Source organism: Carassius gibelio, chromosome B19, assembly GCF_023724105.1.
Source record: "Carassius gibelio isolate Cgi1373 ecotype wild population from Czech Republic chromosome B19, carGib1.2-hapl.c, whole genome shotgun sequence".
Lineage (NCBI taxonomy): Eukaryota > Metazoa > Chordata > Actinopteri > Cypriniformes > Cyprinidae > Carassius > Carassius gibelio.
In genome coordinates, this window is record NC_068414.1 from 32366916 (window position 1) to 32387670 (window position 20755).

General features: G+C 33.5%; 1 protein-coding gene and 1 pseudogene across 1 annotated transcript in view; both read left to right on the forward strand.

Annotated features, from left to right (window-relative positions):
- Positions 1 to 20755, forward strand: part of LOC127979720 (H-2 class I histocompatibility antigen, Q9 alpha chain) — a 93037-nt gene that overhangs the window by 46296 nt on the left and 25986 nt on the right. The gene's annotated exons all lie outside the window — the stretch shown is intronic.
- Positions 10056 to 16144, forward strand: LOC127979722 (class I histocompatibility antigen, F10 alpha chain-like; annotated as a pseudogene).

Genomic DNA, 20755 nt, shown 5'->3' on the forward strand with positions numbered 1-20755 from the left:
TTTGTCCCCTACAATGAAAACAGGATTGATAACCTTATTACCAAAACCTCAAAAAGATTTGTTGATGCTAGACAACTGGAGACCAATAACCTTATTGTGTAATGATTATAAACTTCCTGCTTTAGTGTATGCAAATCGCCTAAAGCATGTAATTGGAAAACTTATCGAAGAGTATCAATCAGCTTTTATAAAGGGAAGATATATTCATAATCATATTCGACTGATTCTAGATATGATGGACTACCAATCATTCATTCAATCAGATAGTCTTGTTTTATTCATAGATTTTTTCAAAGCTTTTGACACTGTGGAACATGATTTCATGTTTACGGTGCTCAAAAAATTTGGATTTGGAGAAGGGTTCTGCAAAATCATAAAAATGTTTTATAATGATATTTATAGTTACATCTCCCTCAACCCTGGAATGACACCAAAAATTAAGATTTCGCGTGGTATTAGATAAGGTTGTCCAATTTCACCGAAATTATTTATTTTATGTACACAAATGCTAGCGTATCTAATCGTAAATCACCCTCAAATTAAAGGAATCAACATTTTCGATTATGAATATCGAATAAGCCAATTTGCAGATGACACAGTAATCTTTTTAAAAGATAAATCTTTAATTAGAAAAGCCCTAGATATAATATCAATTTTTTCCAAAGCTTCAGGATTATGTCTAAACCTGAAAAAATTTGAAATACTATGTCTTCATCCATGTGCTGAAACAAATATAGACTCCATACCTGTCAAAACTGAACTAAAATACCTAGGATTAATAATGTCTAAAGATAAAAATAAGAGAGAACAACTAAACATTGAAGCGAAAATAGAGAGTATGAAAAAATCTCTTAATCATTGGCTCATGAGAGATCTCTCTGTTCTTGGTGGAATCTTACTAACAAAAGCAGAAGGTTTATCAAAATTAGTATATCCTTGTCAATCTCTTTATGTCCCCCCCAAATGATTAAAAAGGTAAATTCAATCATTTTTAATTTCATATGGAAAAATAAGACACACTACCTTAAAAAGTCTGTGATGGTTAAAGACTATAAACATGGTGGGCTGAAAGCTGCTGACTTTGAATCCATTATAGGTGTATTAAAGTTAAACTGGGTTAAAGCTTATTTGACACAATCAAATTCCATATGGTTCCACATACCAAAATATATTTTCCAAAATGTTGGTGGATTAGAATTTTTTTTTTTTTGAATTCATTAAGAGCTGGGGGGTGAAAACTTTTGGAATTTGAAGATCAATGTAAATTATACTTAATTTGTGTACCGGGAAACATACAAGTATCTTCTGTTGCTTACGAAGGGCAGAACTAAATGGAAAACAATTATATTTCAACAAAATAAGAAAATTTGGCCATCTTCATTGTGTTCAAAAGTTTTCACCCCCCAGCTCTTAATGCATCTTGTTTCCTTCTGGAGCATCAGTGAATGTTTGAATCTTTTTTAATAGTTGTGTTTGAGTCCCTCAAATGTACTCAGTCTGAAAAGATGCATCTCAAAATCATAAAGTCACTGCTGGAAAGGGTTCAAATATGCAAAGATACTGGAAAACTGAAGAATCTGCAGGACCTTAAAGATTTTTCTGAAGAACGCTGCTCAGTTTAACTGTTCAGAACAAACAAGGGACTCATGCACAACCATCACAAAACAGAAAGACAGTCGAGGATCATCAGGTAACAGCACACAGTATATATAACTTTTGAGTGAGGTTATTTTAATAATTTCAGCAATTCTTTTGTCTTGTGGACTAAATGTTACTATCTTTTATGTACAATATCTTACTCAGGACAGTACTAAATAAAAAATAACACGCATTTACTATGATCTCACTTATTTTTTGAAAATTACTCATATTTTCACAGATTCTGCAAGAGGTGCCCAAACTTTTGATCCCCACTGTAAATGCATAAAAACTATCATATTGTATTATTTGTCTGATGATGTTCAATTATCAATCAATCCATCCATAACCAAGATAATTACTAGACGATTTTCATTATCATTATTATTACTATCATCATTATCATAGATTTTGGCCTTTATCATAGACTTTGGCCTTTTCAGAACTTTTACTATTATGATCATTATTATTATCAATATCATTATTATTATTATCATTACTATTACTATCATCATTATCATAGATTTTGGACTTTTATCATAGACCTTTCAGTGTCCCACATTATCACTAAAGAAAAATGAAATGTTGGGTTTAATTAAAAATATTATGTCAACAGGTTCCACACAATTTGTTTAACTAATCTCAACAAACAATAATTTAGTTCATTTTACAAAAGATGTTAAAGTAAACTAAATTAACAAACCTTAGTAGAATCAACAAACAACAATTCAGTTCATTGTACATGAAAATTGTGATTAATTATGACAAAGTCAAATTAAAGATTCCACTTCAGAAACACCGCCCCCTCCAATAAGGATTTTGTAAAACTATAACATCAGATCCGTAAATAAGAGTGCGGTCTCTCAATACAAGTCAACACTAACATCTGCTTATTAACTAACATTCATCAAACAGACCACATATTCACGTTTGAAATGCAATGTTACATTTCCAACCACATAACCATGTGATTTGTTCTAAATTATATTAGAACAAGTTCATTAACTCAACTGTGAGCTGTTATTACTCAGGTACCTATCTAATGGTGCTACACTTCTGCAAGAGGGTGACAGAACAACAATTACCCATAATACACTGCAAAATCCTGAGCCAATGAGATTCAAGTCTGTATTGGTTTTATTAATCTGTTACTTTTATGCAACAGTTATGTTGGCTGAACAAGTCATTTTTAAGTAAAGCTGACAATACACACTTTTTTGTTGAATGAACTAGACTAAATTAAGTTCACATTGTTAAAGTAAATTGGCAAAAGTGAAAGTAAATTTTTTTGAGTGTAGGAAGCACCAGATTGTTTTTAGACAACTTGCACTAAGAGCACTAATATGTCTATAATTTCTTTTATGAATGTGTTATCTGCATTTTCTCTTTTTATTTTGTTAGGAGACGTCCTGGGTTTTTTTAAATGGTATTGTGTTTGAATTTAATGTTTTGGCTACAAATCGCAGATATTGCAGACTGCTCAGCCCTGCCTCTCCACCATGTACTTCGTCCATGTCAGCTGGGGGCGCCAAAATTTCCCGCCTGCCTGTTTATATACCCCAGTTGAATATGCATAAGGCACGATTAGCATAATGATATGTCACCGATTACAGAGCTCTGTAATGCAATTGTTACTAGTAAGAATTGCTATTGTAGAGCTCTGTAATTCAATTTGAACTAGTAATATTATGGGAGGCCCTTTCAGCATAAAAACGTTCCAGCCTTACTCGTCGTAATTATATTTTTACTAGTAACAATTCAATTAAAGAGCTCTATAATTTAATTTCTACTAGTAACAATTACAATTATAGAGCTCTATAATTCAATTTTTACTAGTAACAATTACGATTGTAGAGCTCTCTAATTGAATTCTTACTAGTAACAATTACAATTATAGAGCTCTCTAATTGAATTTGTACTAGTAACAATTACATTTATAGAGCTCTCTAATTCAATTTTTACTAGTAACAATTATGGTTATAGAGCTCTCTAATTCAATTGTTACTAGTAACAATTCCAATTAGAGAGCTCTACAATTCATTTATTACTAGTCATATGTCTCCATTGACTTCCATTCATTTTTAATTATAGAGCTCTGCAATTCAATTGTTACTAGTAACAATTCGGATTATAGAGCTCTCTAATTGAATTGTTACTAGTAACAATTACAATTATAGAGCTCTGTAATTCAATTGTTACTAGTAACAATTATGATTATAGAGCTCTCTAATTGGATTCTTACTAGTAAAAATTACAATTATAGAGCTCTCTAATTGAATTCTTACTAGTAACAATTACAATTATAGAGCTCTCTAATTGAATTATTACTAGTAACAATTACCATTATAGAGCTCTCTAATTGAATTATTACTAGTAACAATTGAATTACAGAGCTCTTCAATTGATTTATTACTAGTAAAAATACACATTAAAGATATGTGTAATTGCAGAGCTCTATAATTGAATTACAGAGCTCTCTAATTGAATTGTTACTAGTAACAATTGAATTAGAGAGCTCTCTAATCATAATTGTTACTAGTAACAATTGAATTACAGAGCTCTCTAATCATAATTGTTACTAGTAACAATTCAATTAGAGAGCTCTGTAATTCATTTATAGAGCTCTATAATCAAATTATTACTAGTAAGAATTCAATTGCAGAGCTCTCTAATTGCAATTCTTACTAGTAATAATTTAATTATAGAGCTCTCTAATTCAATTGTTACTAGTAACAATTTGATTATAGAGCTCTATAATTAAATTACAGAGCTCTCTAATTGAATTGTTACTAGTAAGAATTAAGCTACAGAGCTCCATAATTCAGTTCTTACTAGTAACAATTAGAATTAGAGAGCTCTGTAATTGCAATCTTACTAGTTCAAATTGAATTACAGAGCTCTACAATAGCAATTCTTACTAGTAACAATTGCATTACAGAGCTCTGTAATCGGTGACATATCATTATGCTAATCGTGCCTTATGCATATTCAACTGGGGTATATAAACAGGCAGGCGGGAAATTTTGGCGCCCCCAGCTGACATGGACGAAGTACATGGTGGAGAGGCAGGGCTGAGCAGTCTGCAATATCTGCGATTTGTAGCCAAAACATTAAATTCAAACACAATACCATTTTAAATCCCCAGGACGTCTCCTAACAAAATAAAAAGAGAAAATGCAGATAACACATTCATAAAAGAAATTATAGACATATTAGTGCTCTTACTGCAAGTTGTCTAAAAACAATCTGGTGCTTCCTACACTCAAAAAAATTTACTTTCACTTTTGCCAATTTACTTTAACAATGTGAACTTAATTTAGTCTAGTTCATTCAACAAAAAAGTGTGTATTGTCAGCTTAAAAATGATTTGTTCAGCCAACATACCTGTTGCATAAAAGTAACAGATTAATAAAACCAATACAGACTTGAATCTCATTGGCTGAGGATTTTGCAGTGTATTATGGGTAATTGTTGTTCTGTCACCCTCTTGCAGAAGTGTAGCACCATTAAATAGGTACCTGAGTAATAACAGCTCACAGTTAAGTTAATGAACTTGTTCTAATATAATTTAGAATAAACTACACAAATAAGTTGTAGGAAATGTAATATTGCATTTCAAACCTGTGTTTGTGGTCTACTTGAAGAACCTTAATTAAGAAGTTATGTTGAATTGTACTGAATGACTGAACTCTTATTTATGGATTCACTGTTATAGTCTCATAAAATCCTTATTGAAGGGGGCAGTGTTTCTGAAGTGGAATCATTAATTTTTCTTTGTCATCATTAATTATAATTTTCATGTACAATGAACTGAATTGTTGTTTATTGATTCTACTAAGGTTTGTTAATTAAAGTTTACTTTAACATCTTTTGTAAAATGAACTAAATTATTGTTTGTTGAGATTAGTTAAACAAATTGTGTGGAACCTGTTGACATAATATTTTTAATTAAACCCAACATTTCATTTTTCTTTAGTGATAATGATAAAAGTCCAAAATCTATGATAATGATGATAGTAATAGTAATGATAATAATAATAATGATATTGATAATAATAATGATCATAATAGTAAAAGTTCTGAAAAGGCCAAAATCTATGATAATGATGATAGTAATAATAATGATAATGAAAATCGTCTAGTAATTATCTTGGTTATGGATGGATTGATTGATAATTGAACATCATCAGACAAATAATACAATATGATAGTTTTTATGCATTTACAGTGGGGATCGAAAGTTTGGGCACCCCTTGCAGAATCTGTGAAAATATGAGTAATTTTCAAAAAATAAGAGAGATCATACTACATGCGTGTTATTTTTTATTTAGTACTGTCCTGAGTAAGATATTGTACATAAAAGATATTAACATTTAGTCCACAAGACAAAAGAATTGCTGAAATTATTAAAATAACCCCACTCAAAAGTTATATATATTGTGTTCTGTTACCTGATGATCCTCGACTGTCTCTCTGTTTTGTGATGGTTGTGCATGAGTCCCTTGTTTGTTCTGAACAGTTAAACTGAGCAGCGTTCTTCAGAAAAATCTTTAAGGTCCTGCAGATTCTTCAGTTTTCCAGCATCTTTGCATATTTGAACCCTTTCCAGCAGTGACTTTATGATTTTGAGATGCATCTTATCACACTGAGGACATTTGAGGGACTCAAACACAACTATTTAAAAAGATTCAAACGTTCACTGATGCTCCAGAAGAAAACAAGATGCATTAAGAGCTGGGGGGTGAAAACTTTTGAACACGATGAAGATGGCCAAATTTTTCTTATTTTGTTGAAATATAATTGTTTTCCATTTAGTTCTGCCCTTCGTGAGCAACAGAAGATACTTGTATGTTTCCCGGTACACAAATTAAGTACAATTTACATTGTTCTTCAAATTCCAAAAGTTTTCACCCCCCAGCTCTTAATGCATCTTGTTTCCTTCTGGAGCATCAGTGAATGTTTGAATCTTTTTAAATAGTTGTGTTTGAGTCCCTCAAATGTCCTCAATGTGAAAGGATTGAAGATCCATTTTCTGTTTTAATGTCAGGAAATAAAGTTGATACCCATGTAGTGGAGTTGGAGGATTTAGATGAGAGCAGATCTGAGAAAGAAGGTAATGGCGTAGACATGGGGCAACAAATAGAAGAGGAAACGGCCAGTAAAGCCTCCAGAGCTGAATCAGATCCTGATTTATCGTCAAATAGTGAAATCGATGACACTGTCTTGGATGAGGACTATACACCTGAGAAAGATGACAGCCCAGATAATGGTAGTGATACAGACACAGCTCAAGGAGCTGTCAGTGAAGGAGATGCAGGAGATGTACTTGAAACTTCTGCTGTTCAACGTCATAGGCGCCCAAGGCCAGATATGTGAAGCGAGAGCTGATAAAGGAGAAGCGTCTTAAGGGGGAGAATTAGAAGAATCCAATGGGACAGGAGAGACCACCAAAGACCATGGGCCCACCCTGCACATCACATCACTGCTTAAAGTCAGAGAAACTGACTGAAGAGCATGGAACAGATATCTTCAACAATTTCTGGTCCATGCCTTTCTGGGAGACACGCAAGCTGTATATCCAGACTCTAGTCCAAAATGTGCCCATAAAACAGAAGAAAGGTGGTGTTGCATCTTGGAGAACAACGTCCCTATTATACTACCTGCAACTGGCAGATAGACGTAAATTACCTGTGTGTAAGAATCTTTTCTGTTCAACACTTTGCATCGCCCCCAGAACCATCAGATCATGGTTAAAATCCAAAACTGATCCGTGTAAACCCGAGATCAACAAGACTGGCCCATGTGTGCCCATATCAGATGTTGACCAGACCTTCCTGAAAGAATGGCTCTCTGGACTGCCTACAGTCCCATCCCATTACTGCCGTCAGGACAAATTACACATCTTGGTTATATTTAGGAGAATAAAAAAAACTTTGGTTATGTTTGCACAGCACCTAAGTGGAACTTTGATTAAGGGTAGAAAAGGAAAACAGTGGTTAAGGTTAGACATTAATAAGAAACAACTTGGTTAGGGTTCACAAGTTACACATCTTGGTTACATTTAGGAGAGTAAAACAAGTTTTTCTATGTTTGCATTTTATATGTAAGAGAAAGTCATGGCATATTCTGCCTAAGTCACTTTTATTGGTTAGGCAATTGATGATGGATCTTTTTTCTTTTTGCATACTTGTTCACACATCTGGTTGAATGTACTGTTATAATATCAATAAAAAATAACAATGTGATTTCTAAAAAAATTGTTTTTTCTTGTTTACCAAAAACATTGAAATATAACTTTTATCAATTATGATATGAGACTTACGATAATATATATTTTTATATATACAAAAGAGTTAAATGCACAGTCAGAATTCCTCAGTGTTCTCTTGTTCATTTTACTTAACAACAAACACATGCAACCACAAAAGGCATAAGCTTATTTGAAGGCAAAATATAAAAAAATATTGCAACCTGGAGAAAAAAAAGAAGAAGAAAAAAAAAAAAAACTTGAAAAAAACTTTAGGCTAGATTTAACCTCGAGTCACAATTTATAAAAAAGTTTAAGACTATTTGGCCTAATGTTTTCTATTTTACTAAACAACAAACACAATCATTCTATTATTGCATATCAATTCTAAACACTGTAAATATTCATCTCAGGCATCATCTTAATTTTGCTTTAATGTGAACATGATTAATGTTACCTAAGTCTGTACAATATTTCAGGATACTTTAGAACCACGCTACAGGGCTTTTATTTTGAAATGCACTGTTGTAGGCGGGATATCTGCAATCTGTTTTGCATCTCATGAATAGGGGTTTCTACTAGTAATAATACAATTATAGAGCTCTGTAATTGGAATTGTTACTAGTAAGAATTGAATTAAAGAGCTCTCTAATTCAGTTTTTACTAGTAACAATTACAATTAGAGAGCTCTGTAATTCAGTTTTTACTAGTAACAATTGAATTAGAGAGCTCTCTAGTGGAATTGTAGAGCTCTGCAATTGGATTATTACTAGTAACAACTGAATTACAGAGCTCTGCAATTGTATTCTTACTAGTAATAAATGAATTGTAGAGCTCTCTAATTGGAATTGTTACTAGTAAAAATTGAATTATAGAGCTCTTTAATTCAGTTGTTACTAGTAAGAATACAATTGCAGAGCTCTATAATTCAATTAGAGAGCTCTACAATCATAATTGTTACTAGTAAAAATTGAATTATAGAGCTCTATAATTGTAATTGTTACTAGTAGAAATTAAATTATAGAGCTCTTTAATTGAATTGTTACTAGTAAAAATATAATTACGACGAGTAACGCTGGGACGTTTTTATGCTGAAAGGGCCTCCCATAAACGCGCCGTATGAGGTTTTTTCCATGACATCACGTGGTTTCTCGGAACAGTGCAGTTAAGGACATGGGAGACACCTAAACCATCTCTTATAAGGTGCGTTCGACTTGAAGCATGGCTACACACCATAGACTGTATAAAACCGCTACAGACAGCAGTCAACGAGAGCAGCCGCAATTGGCAGTGTTGCCAATTTGGGGATTTTGTCACCAAATTTAGCTACTTTCTCATTGTAGCTGCGACTTTTTATATTTTTTGCGACCAGGAGCTATTTTAGCCAAAAAAATATTCCTATTCCTAAACTTGAGCAACTTGTCTCCTCAGTCCGCAGACGTTTGCAGAGTGTTATAAAAAGAGGGGATGCCACATAGTGGTAAACTTATTTTCCCCTTAAAATTATACATTTTCTCAGTTTAAGCATTTGATGTCATCTATGTTGTATTCTGAATAAAATGTTGAAATTTGAAACTTCCACATTCCATTCTGTTTTTATTCACATTTGTACAGTGTTCTAACTTTTTTGGAATCGGGTTTGTCCAAGCTGCCAGGATGTCTGACTCCAGACTCCCGTTTACCATGGCAACCAAGACACCTCAGCAAGACTTTTGCGAACTGAAAGTATGTGGAGAGGACCTTCCTCCTGCTGAGTTCTCTCTGAATCATACTGCTATAAAAATGGACTCCTCTCTAATTCATTCATAGAAAAACCTTTCTTTGAGCATACACTTCAGGTCATTGTGCATGTTAATGTTCTTCAATATTGTATTTTTGTCTTGTATCATGTTTTATACATTCTTATGAAGGATCACAAGTTAATGTAGCCTCTATATAATGTTTGGTATCTATGAGTTCTTATTTTCATGATCTAAATGAGTGTATGTATGTTGATACCTATGCAACACATTACAAAATTGTGGCAGAGAATAACCCCATAGGGAACTAGAACCATTATTTCTGTAAAGTCAATTTGCTAGATGTATGTGTTCTTGGTCTATTAGGTAGTGACTTTTTCACTTTAAGAAATACAACCTAGAGACTGATGACGTTCCACTTGTCTTGAAAATCTATTGGCAGTGATTTGTTACCCCTTTAAAACAGAGCCGTTACACAACATTAGTTTGTAGAAGTGTACATGACACATTTTCAGGCTATACATTTTTAATCAAAGTCAAACATGCGGTCCGTGGTTCTTCTGCTCCTCGGAGTTCATCTCGCCAATGCTGGTGAGTAACTTTTTATATGACTAAGTAAAGTGAAAGCTATTCACTAAAATGGACTTCACATTATTTATTGCAACATATCCAAAAGCCATCAGTTTATTTGTCTTTGAACATTATACAGTAGGCTAAAACATCCCTACTGGCACAATTAGGTGGGTTTTTATATTGAATATTTTTGGAGCTGCAGTTATGAAGTAAGTGAAGAACCTTGTCTGCTCAATTTTTCATACAGATTGGGATCTTTATAGCCACAAAGTTTAATTTAGTTTAAGAAATATTAGGTTATTTTATCATACTGAAAGAGGTGCGCTCAACGCCAATTGTGGAAAGAAACTATAATAAGGGGAGAAAGCATCGAAAACCTTTCATATAGCTACGTAGCTGTAAAAGGGTTGGCTGACTGGTGGCTTTGCTTATTTTCTCTAGAAAGTCACTAGTATTTGTTAAGCTGTACATTAACAGTACAAACATGCATCTCTTATTCTTCTTTTCGGAATATGTGCTGCAAATGCAGTCGAGTTTCACAAATGCACTGATTGATTTTCCTTATGTGCGACAGTTGCGTTTGTGACGAACTTTGACTCAATCTTTTTTTTTTTTTTTTTTTTTTTTTTTTTTACAGTTTATGGTTCAGTCACCTCTTAAGTAGCCTAATGAAAATAGTTGTTCAATATCTACAGCATATTAAACACAATTTGACAGGATATTGAATCTTTAAGTAATTGGTTGTATTTGATACATAAAAATAACATGAATTGTTAGCCTAAGAGTTTAAAAACTTGGCCTGATGTGTAATTTAATATGGAAACTTAATTTCTCATGGTTTGTTATTTAGTTAACAACGGAACAATTTATCAAATTTATGCAGTATCTTTAAATAATGGCATTCTTTTTTCTGTGTCGTTATTATTATTTAATTGTTAATCATCATCATTATCATTTATTACTATTATTATTACTATTATTATTATATGCATTTATGGTTTTAAATCTATGACGTCAAAAATGCAGCATAGTATTTAGACACATTTTTAAGAGGAAGGACAGTGTTTTGACGCTAGGTGGCACTTCAGCACCAAGCTATTAAAATGACAATAGATTGAATTGATTTGAAAATGAATAATCAAAAAAATGCATTTATCTCTCAATAATAGGACTACTTTTAAGTTTATTCATACTGATTAAATTCCATAGGTTATTCTTGAGTATTTAACACTTAACTTTGAGCTTTTTAATTTAAAAACAAGTATAATATATTATGGCATTTTTATGACAGCTGTGTTTAAGATTTCATTACATATTAAAACATATTTTAAACCCATGCATAACAGTCAATGCTTATACATTTTCATGGAACAAAATGTACTGATGTCTGGAGTGTGATAGCTTTAGTATATTAGAAGCAATTTTAACCAGTCTACTGTCTTTAAGATGTACTGTAACACTACATTTTGTTTACAGCGACTCATTCCCTGGAATATATCTACACAGCTACCACAGGAATCCCAAACTTTCCAAGGTTTGTAGATGTGGGAATGCTGAATGGTGAAGTCATCAGTATGTATGACAGTACGTCACAGAGAAAGGTCCCCAAACAGAAGTGGATGGCTGAGAATTTGGACCAGCAATACTGGGATAGTGGGACTGAGAACATTAAGGGTACAGAGCAAGCTTATCAATATCCAGGTGGCCATGCTTCGCTTCAATCAAACGGCAGGTAAGCAAAACCTATAATTATGTTACCTCTGGTTGCTTTAATAGAGAAACCCAAGGACTTTTGAATTTATTACAGTTCTGTATCTATGTATTTCTGTGATAAAGCTTGGTTTATTTGCAGATAATTTAATCACCAGGAACTTACTGTTCTTAATCTCTTGTTCTTCTGAGCAGAAATTAGAGCAAAATTTTAGAGGAAAATTAAAAAAATATATATTTAAGAAATTTTATATTAATAAAATACAATTATATATAAAATAAAAGGTATAATTTATTTTAATAAATCAAAATAATTTATAGTTAGTTCAAATATTATTTAATTAAAAAATAAAATATATCATTAATAATTAATTAATTTAGAGGCTATTACTGTTATTTTTCTCTCTAGTAAGTGGCTAAATCGCCACGCACCCTGAAATCCCAGAGAAAACATCCTTAATGAAGACACACAGGTGTGGTACACTTGAAATAAGACAAGAGCTGAGAGTTTCCATACAAATAACCTTTATTAAAGCTAAAAAGACTGGCCAAAAATTATTTAAAACTCCCTTGACACTGTCAGATGGCATTGGTCAAAGACAGAGGGCAAAATAAAAAAAAGCACAAATTGGATGACAGGTTTGTAGGAGGCTGAGGCAGCTAATATAACAGCGACAGTCTTACAAAAGAAAAAATATTATTGAACGAAAATGTTTTCAATTGATTTTTACTGAAAATAAAACAAAGTTACGTTTTTAGGTGTTTAAACTTTGAGCTTTTAAAAGCACTTTAGTGTAAAAGTGTTTTCTTTAGTGATGATCAGTGATTGTTTGTGATGAACACTCAGTGATGTCACTGGTCTGATATTGACTGTCTGTGTTTGTGTCGTCTTGCTTTCCTTCTGTTTGGTTCACTGATTTATTTCTATTGTGGTTCAGTGGTTTAGTCACAGTGTTTTTTTCACAGTTTAATGATAAGTCATCATCTGTTCAATCACAGTGAGTGATTAAATCAGGCTCATCATTAACACACTACAGTACAGTTTGATTTGTGTGTGTAAGCGGTGTAGATGTCACAATAGAAATCTTGTCTGTTTATTGACTTTTCTTTCTCACCACCTCTTCTTGTTCTCTTATCATAATAAATTGAGTCAGTAAACTCACAACTCAAATATTAATACATTATTTTTTTTAATGGAGGCCAAAAAACTAAAATATGTTCTGTAAGATTTGTTTTTTTATTCTGACTGTATTCACTGTCTCTGTTCTTCAGGTGTGCACACATCCCAGGTGATGTACGGCTGTGATTGGGATGATCAGACTGGAGTAACAAATGCGTTTCGTCAAGATGGTTATGATGGAGAGGACTTTCTGATTCTGGATCTGAACGTGATGAGATGGATTTCTCCAGTGATGCAAGGAATCATCACTGCAGATAAATGGAACAAGGACGAAGCTAGTCTTGAGGCTAGAAAACATTACTTCAGCACCGTGTGCATCGAGTGGTTGAAGAAGTATCTGGAGTATGGAAAGAGCAGCCTGAAGAAAACAGGTACATCATAACCTATCCAGCAGTGAAAATATAGCAATGCAGGTTTTGTTAAATTGTCTCGTACACTAGAAATCATTGTAAAAATTGTTTTGTGACTTGTTTCAAAATGCTGTTGTGTTTTTTCTTTCAGAGATTATTTTGATTAAAGCAATACAGATCATTTAATATGAACCTGTTAAATTGATGAACTGGATAGAAAAGTATAAACTGATGCAGGTCTGATGTGTTTTAGTGGCTAAAGCTCAGTTCAGTTATAACGGTTAGGCTCTTATCACTAAAGATTTTCTTAAATTAATGAGTTTGTTGAAACCACATCAACTGGTAACTGTGAGCCCTGCAAGTCATGAACTATCATTACTGTACCCTCGAGGGACACTTAACCCCAGGTTATTATTTTCATAAACACAATAGTTAAAAGATTGCTTGTGTATTTATTGACTAGATGACGGTTAGCGGTATCTCTCTGGACTGCAGTAAGACTAGCAGCATAACAGATTTGATCTGACTAAAGCCTGGATAAAGATCTGTGAACCATACTCAGATGAATCTGATCTTCCTGACGTTAAAGAGCACAGATCCACATCAACAGAGACTCATAATGAAGTCTGTAGTATTTAGTATCAGGGTCCTGTCTGAACTAGAGGACATTACTGTGCTGTTAAGACTATCAAAATGGGTTTGTTTGCTAAAGTAGACCGGCTAGGAGGACAAGGAGCTCTGTCTGAGATTTTTTATATATTTTTTTATTGAGTTATTATTAGCAGTATCGAAAGTTTAGAAAAAAAGGTTAGATAGAAAGGACATCAGCTCCTCCTGCAGAGTGACTTAGTAGAAAGCAGATGTTTCCAGCATCTGTTCCAGCACACTTCACCCTCTATCTGACATTATACAGTGAACTAACTGAAGACCAGTCTTCACAGACAGTGTGCTGGGGTTTATAAAGGTCTTGATTAGGAATACGTGAATTTAAGATCATTTGATTTCAAGCTCTCTCTCTCTCTTCAGTCTCTCCTCAGGTGTCTCTGCTGCAGAAGTCTTCCTCATCTCCAGTCTCGTGTCATGCTACAGGATTTTACCCCAAATATGTAACAATCTCCTGGATGAAGAATGGACAAGATCATGATGAGGATGTGGATCTTGGTGAACTTCTTCCTAATGAGGACGGGACCTTTCAGAAGTCAAGCAAACTCAGAGTTACTCCTGAAGAGTGGAAGAAGAACGAGTTCATCTGTGTGGTGGAGCACCAGGGAAGAGCCATCAGAAAGATCCTGACAGAAAAAGAGATCAGGACTAACCAGGTAAGAGAAATTAAATGAGTGAACCACACATGTAGACCCTCCTAAGATTACTGTGAACTGTATTAGGTCTCGACTCACCAAAAAATAAACCCTAAAGAACAGTGATTTATTAACAAAGAAGTGTATAGAAAAATAAATTAAAATGGAAACAATCACAAAACAATAGAGAACAAACCCAGTATGTTTAGGCCTGTATTGTTGTTATATGGTTGCACATTGTAAACATGCTGTCACTACACACTAATGTACAGTAAATATCACAATCACACACACTGCTAGAGATTTTCATTGGTTAGTAACATTATCTGTTTTTTGTAAATAATCTGATGTTTTCTCTGATCAAACAGGAGAGTCTGTGTCCATCTTCATCATGGTTGGTGTTCTTGGGGCTGTGGTCTTGTTGATTGTCATTGGTGTCGCTGGATACATCTGAAGAAACAAGGTGAGGGACTGAAAAGGTGTTTGATTGTTGATGGCAAAAGTTGCTTTTAGTATTTTCATTTGGATTAAAAAGTAAAAGTCTTAAAATGTCTTGAATGTAATTTATTTTATGAACACATAGCATGTGTCATTTTGTTAATCATGTTAATCTGTAAATGGCTCTCATTTTGTCAATGGATTTTATGTTGATTGGTGAAATAACTGAACCTACAGCTCTTCTCTTTGGTTGTTTTTCAGGCTTCAAACCTGTCAGTGTTAAGTTCCTCATATGTATATATTGTGTGTGTGTGTGTGTGTGTGTGTGTATGTATGTATATATATATATATCAGTAAGGGCTTTGCAATTGTGCATGGTGTGATTCATATCTAAATATGTAAAGTAATGTTTTGATAGTATTAAGTCATAGTACATATGAAAACAGATGGCTTGTCCTTTTCTCTCTAAAAAAATATATAAAATTATATAAATCATTATTAGTAGTGTACCTGTCACTGTTATGTGAAATGAATAAAATGTAATATATATATATATATATATATATATATATATATATATATATAATTTATTTTTTTTTTTTTGCTTTTTAGGATACCAGACGTGTGGGAGATATTATTAAACAAAATATCCTTATGTTGTTCTCCTCCTGCCTTTCAAAACTGCATATTAACAAAGAAGAATACAACACAGGATCATAGATTTCTGCAAGAAGATAAACTGTATTTGTTCATCTTTTGGTGCCTATTCAGTTTATGAATTTATGATATATTGATCGCAGAACTTAAATTGAAAAATATATATATTTCTCTTTAATGATGAGATGAAAAGGTTTGATTTGATTTGTAGTATTTGTGAGATTTATAACCATTTGTTGGTTAATATCACACATAGAGATATGTCGATATCAAATGTTCAGGTTGCAATAAATTGCTAATGATTTATCACGATATATGGTGCTATCACGGTATTGAAATTTAGTTTAAAAAAAGTGGTCATAATAAGTATAACAGGTTTCTTTTTTTTTTCTTAGAACAAAAATAAGGAACACAGAAAATATATAAAGTTAAAAGTTTTACACAGATTAAAGTGCAAAAGAGCTATAAAGACACATAGATATCACTTCACAATAAGACCTCATTAGTTAACCTGAGGTAATGCATTAACTTTCACAATGAGTAATAGCTACATTTGCTACAGAAGAAGTCTTAGTTCATGTTAGCTCATTAAATAACACAGTTGCAGCTTTGGATTAATTACTGTGATATATCGCATTACCCTATACCACGTCTAATCACACATATATATACAGTCAATATGTAAGCTTCATATTTTATTCCTTGTATGGGATTAATATTTGGGATTGGGATATGGATATATTTTGTTTCGGATGATTTAGTAAAATGAGTATTTTTGGTTCACGTAAAATTTAAGATGTTGTATTAAAGTTTTGCATGCATATCTTATATAAACGCATATATGAACTGCACAGGGAAACATTATTACTAATATTTAAATTAGGTTACATGTTTTTGTAAATTGGTTGTCTTCAAAGTTTATAATTACCATTATCATCTCATTATCATTATTGGTAACACTTTACAAAAAGGGTCATTAGTTAACTACTTTAGTTAACAACACGAACTAAGAATGAACAATACAGTACTTCTACAACATTTATTAATCTTAGTTAATATTTATTTAAACATTTACTAATGCATTATTAAAATTACAAGTTTGTTAACATTAGTTTATACACTGGGAACTAACAACGAACTGTATTTTTTAAAGTTTTTTTTATTAACTATTTAAACTAACATTAACAAAGATTGATACATACTGTAATTAATGTATTCATGTTAGTTAATACATTAACTAATGTTAAGAAATTACACCTTATTGTAAAGTGTTTCCCAATTATCACAGTTTGGCTGCAATGGAGGAGAGGACCTAGTTAAATAAAAACACTCTGTAACACAGTATAGATATTGGAGTACATCAAACTAAGTCTTAAGGTGATGAGATCTTATTTCACTTTTAACAATGACAAGCCATGGTTCATGCAAAAATCAGGACAAAGAGGATGCCTACAGGAGTAGAGACAGAATCTGGTACAATCAGGCCAGAAACACACTGAATAAGGAGATCAGAGCACTATGCGAAATACTCTAAAAAGCTTGAAAAACAGTTTTCAGCCAATTACTCTGCTTCAGTGTGGAAAGGCCTGAAAGACATCACATACTTCAAGACAACATCACCCAGCACTGTGGAGAATCAACAACTTGCTGAAGACATGAATGAGTTTTACTGTACATTTTAAAACTCGGTCTCACACAGGGGCGTCATGCACTCATTATTTTTGAGGGGGCACAAGTGGGGGGGGGGGGGGGGGGTTGTCATGTGACACACAGCAACCACAACAGCATATTGACTAATTATTATTAAGCATTTTTTGTTTATGTTAATTTTTATTACAAACATTCCCAGACACATAAACTATAGTCAAGTCAAGTCACCTTTATTTTTCTAGTGCTTTAAACAAAAACAAAAAAAAGAAAGATTTTGTCAAAACAACAGAACAACATTAGGAAAATAGTGTGTCAATAATGCAAAATGATAGTTAAAGGCAGTTCATCATTGAATTCAGTGATATCATCTCTGTTCAGTTAAATAGTGTCTGTGCATTTATTTGCAATCAAGTCAACGATATCGCTGTAGATGAAGTGACCCCAACTACACAAGCCAGAGGCGACAGCGGCAAGGAACCGAAACTCCATCGGTGACAGAATGGAGAAAAAAACCTTGGGAGAAACCAGGCTCAGTTGGGGGGCCAGTTCTCCTCTGACCAGACGAAACCAGTAGTTCAATTCCAGGCTGCAGCAAAGTCAGATTGTGCAGAAAAATCATCTGTTTCCTGTGGTCGTGTCCTGGTGCTCCTCTGAGACAAGGTCTTTACAGGGGATCTGTATCTGGGGCTCTAGTTGTCCTGGTCTCCACTGTCTTTCAGGGTTGTAGAGGTCCTTTCTAGGTGCTGATCCACCATCTGGTCTGGATACGTACTGGATCCGGGTGACTGCAGTGACCTCGGAATAAGAGAAAAACAGACAAATATTAGCGTAGATGCCATTCTTCTAATGATGTAGCAAGTACATAGAGCAGCGCTTCTCAATGTCCGGACTCCGGTCCGGACCCGCCTCCATTTCATATTTCAACAGCAGTAATTGTGTGTAAGGTACACTGTAAAAACTTTCCTGTAGAAATTACAGTAACTTACTGGCAGCAGTTTGCCAGTAACTTACTGTAAATTAAACTTACAGTAAAAATACTGTATTCATATTTACAGTACCATTTAATTTACTGTAAATGTATTTGCAGTAATATATTTTTTACTGTAAAACACAATTATGTTTTTTTATCCTTTTATATATTTTAATACAATAAAATATTACTTTACACTGTGAAATTTACTGTAATTGGTTCACTTTTATTATGTATTGTAAAACTGTACAAATTATTGTATTTCAACAGGTCTCATGTCTCAGTAGTAAAAACTATAAAAAGAAACAAAAGACTGTTTAACTTCTTTTATTGGTTTAATAGTTAAATTGTAATACTTGAAATAACATTTTAATGTTCTTGCAGATTTACTTTCAGTTTTCCAAAAACTTGAACACATTTCATTTATACATAAAAGTTTCATATTAAGAGCATTTTAAAACAACAGACATGAACAGATTCAGTCATAAGAACAATCTTAAAAATTTACAAATTCAGAAAACTCCTGTGTAGAATGTATTTGCTCTTAGTAGCTTTATAGTTTTGCCAGCTGAAATCTAGAAACTCATTAAAGGTATAGTTTTATGAGAATTATGTCATTAATAACTTACCCTCATGTCGTTCCAAACCCGTGAGACCTCCGTTTATCTTCGGAACACAGTTTAAGATATTTTAGATTTAGTCCGAGAGCTCTCAGTCCCTCCACTGAAGCTGTGTGTACGGTATACTGTCCATGTCCAGAAAGGTACGAAAAACATCATCAAAGTAGTCCATGTGACATCAGACGGTCGGTTAGAATTTTTTTGAAGCGTCGAAAATACATTTTGGTCCAAAAATAGCAAAAACTACGACTTTATTCAGCATTGTCTTCTCTTCCGTGTCTGTTGTAAGACAGTTCAAAACAAAGCAGTTTGTGATATCCGGTTCACGAATGAATCATTCGATGTAACCAGATCTTTTTCAACCAGTTCACCAAATCGAACTGAATAGTTTTATACTGTTCACGTCTCCAATACGCATTAATTCACAAATTACTTAAGCTGTTACTTACTTTGTCACGAGAACATCCCAGGTTAAAATAATGAGGAAATTACGTTGGCTAAATCCGAAATCGCCCCCTTAACACTCATTCACTCATTTCTACATTAGTCCACTAATACGGTTCACTTGAAGCTGTAAATGAAAACGAGTGAGTGAATTCGGACAGCCGTTGATCGCGCATTGGATGTACACAGTCGGGTTCGTCACTTATTGGGATCCCCTGAAAACATTTCCATTGTGTTCTGTGCCATTTGCGGCGCATTTTCGCGAACAAGATTATAATGTTATTCTCCCGATGCTGATGTACAGAACAAATGTTATATTTGAAGTAGACACATTTTTCTCTTGGTTGTTTAGTTTCCTTAACTTTAGATTTCTGTGTTTGCGGTAACGTTAAATGTGAGACTGAGGGGCGGAGAGGCTTTGGAAAGTGTATGGGCATTCAGGAACTGCCCACGAAAACCTTAAATTCGCTGTGTTTTTATGCCCTTTGGCATGATTAATAAAGGCGTATAATGTCTCCACAGAGACGCCAGTGTTTGCACACGACACGAACATTGCGGGTTTTACTCTAGCACTACAAGCATGACGTGCATTTATATGGGGTAACGTTAATCAGTTAACAGCAAGCGATAATAGCGGGAAAAAATCTGACTGACTTTAAGCTAAATCCACGAAAGCTTTGTTGTTCGGCTAACAGTTCACATGAACACTCACCAGCTCCTGTAGTGGTCAAACCCAAGGCAGAGACCCGTTAATGTCCATATTTTGACGGTGAAATGTTCAGAAAAGGGAAAGAAAGGAAAGAAATATGAATGTTTGCACAGTGTCACCACAACTCTCTCTAGCTCTCTTCACAGCATAAATATGAGGCAACTGCGCGCTGTTCAGTGGCAGCGTTTTTTTTTTTCTTTTTTTTTTAGTTAAACCAAAGATATAATATATTTAAAGTAAAAGAAGTAATATTTGTACCCACCTTTGCATCTGACTGGTTCTTTTCGCATCTGTGTGTCTTGTTTTCTTCTTTCTCCAAGCGGGAAATAAAACTTGATCTGTGATTGGTCAGGTTTCGCGCTCATTTTTTCTTTACTGTATTTAGATTTACAGTAAATTAAAAATACTGTAATTTAGTGTTGCCAAGAGGGTATTCCCCAAAATGTAACTTTAAAATACAGTAATATGCTGTATAACTGTCCTACAGTAAAATACAGTTCATTTTACAGTTAAATAGAATAAAACAGAAATA